This window comes from Carlito syrichta, unplaced genomic scaffold (assembly GCF_000164805.1).
Source record: "Carlito syrichta isolate Samal-C Ts95f unplaced genomic scaffold, Tarsius_syrichta-2.0.1 Scaffold126743, whole genome shotgun sequence".
Classification (NCBI taxonomy): domain Eukaryota; kingdom Metazoa; phylum Chordata; class Mammalia; order Primates; family Tarsiidae; genus Carlito; species Carlito syrichta.
Genome location: NW_007070839.1, coordinates 189189 through 191294, shown reverse-complemented (window position 1 = coordinate 191294; position 2106 = coordinate 189189). Strand labels below are relative to the sequence as shown.

Below are 2106 nucleotides of genomic sequence, written 5' to 3'. Positions count from 1 at the left end.
AGTGAGACTCCACCTCAAAAAAAAAAAAAGAGTTCCCTTTTAATCATTTTTGTTCTTTTTTTTTTCCTTTCTACAAAATCTGATGTTGATGGTCTTGGAAAAGGGAAGAGTTGATGTGTTTTGTCACTTTTTTAAAAACAGGAAACACATTTTTTAAAATTTTCCTTTACTGCCTCATTGCAGTCCATTATTTTTATATCTCATTGTCTTGAGAAAGCAATGCTCCTTGAAGGCTGCCATTAGTGATACTGCACATTAAAAGTCTCTTCTGTATAGCCAGTATTGTGATTTAAAAAATGCTAACTCATACTTATTACCTTAACATTTAATGCTTCAGTTTGTCTTTAGGGAGTGATTTGTTTTGTATTCATCTATAACCTGTAATTCCTCACTTTCTTTCAAGGAATCTTTTATGCCTTTTCTCTTCCAACTTCCATATTTACAGATTTGTAATATTAGGTGACTAGTGGAAACTCTACTGGAATTTCTTTTTCTTTTTTGTGAAAGGTTTTGCTATTATTGGTCTCCCAGTGATACTGAATTCCTGGGTTATGTATGGATTTTTTTTGGTACTATTAATGATTCTATGATTTATTTGGAAGGGTATGTAGGAAGTTGAGAATCAGTGGCCACCATTATTCTCCAACTCCAGAGATCTCATTTATCTGTACTTTGAACAATAGCAACAACAATATCAAATTTCAAAAAATTTATTTTAAAGTATTTTGTTTAAATAATTACATAAAAATTGTATTCTTACAAAGTCTAAGAAATGAAAGATCTGGTTTCAAATCTAAGATTCTCTTTATTTGCCATAAAATGTAAAAGAGAACCACTATTTATAGTTCCTTTAAACATAAGACAAGTAATACAAGGCATCCTTTAAAAAAATGTTTTTGACATTATGATGACATTAAGATAGACATGACACAAAACTAATCTGCTGGTTAGTGGTGATATACTTAACCATATTCATGCCGCGCCACCCAGGGCAGGGTGATGCTGGAGCAAGGCGGGCAGCTCAGTGAGGCCGAGGCGGTGGGGGAAGATGACGGTGGTCGTGCCACAGTGGACATGGACCGTGGAGCAGCTGTGCAGTGAGCAGCTGCCCAAGAAGGACATTATCAAGTTTCTGCAGGACCAAGGCTCAGATTCATTTCTTGCAGAACATAAATTATTAGGAAACATTAAAAATGTGGCCAAGACTGCTAACAAGGACCATTTGGTTGTAGTGTATAACCATCTTTTTGAAACTAAGCGTTTCAAGGGTACCAAAAGCATAAGTAAAGTGTCTGAGCAAGTGAAAAATGTGAAGCTTAGTGAAGATAAACCCAAAGAAACCAAATCTGAAGAGACTCTGGATGAGGGGCCACCAAAATATACAAAATATGTTCTCCAAAAGGGAGATAAAACTAACTTTCCCAAAAAGGACAATGTTGTTCACTGCTGGTATACAGGAACATTACAGGATGGGACTGTTTTTGATACTAATATTCAAACGAGTTCAAAGAAGAAGAAAAATGCCAAGCCTTTAAGTTTTAAGGTTGGAGTAGGCAAAGTTATCAGAGGCTGGGATGAAGCACTCTTGACCATGAGTAAAGGAGAAAAGGCTCGACTGGAGATTGAACCAGAATGGGCTTATGGAAAGAAAGAACAGCCTGATGCCAAAATTCCACCAAATGCAAAACCCGTTTTTGAAGTGGAATTAGTAGATATTGATTGAAACAATAGTGCTTAGCTCTAAAGAAATCAGCAACAATGATAAAACTTGACCTTGAAGAAACTTACATAACTAATTAAGCCTTGTTACTATTGTAAGGGAAGAGTCAACTGGAAAATTCAAGGAGTTAAGTTAAAACTTGTTTACTTGATCCCTACATTTAAGAAGTGTAATCACTTACAAAGCCCTGAAGTCTAAAATATTTTACTGCAACTGTGTAAAATATTGGTCAAAGAGAACTTTTTCCTTTTACCTCATGTTGTAAAATAAAAGGTTTGATAAAAGTGTAAAAAAAAAAAAAGAAAATTGGTAAATGTCAGTGTATTTTTTCAAATTTCTGGGAGAAAAGTAAATTTTCTAATTTATCTCTACTTTTTTTTTTTTTT

At 34.3% G+C, this 2106-nt stretch overlaps 1 pseudogene; it reads left to right on the top strand.

Moving 5' to 3' along the window:
* The first annotated feature begins 1048 nt into the window (after positions 1 to 1048).
* On the top strand, positions 1049 to 1723 carry LOC103250202 (annotated as a pseudogene).
* Positions 1724 to 2106: the final 383 nt, after the last annotated feature.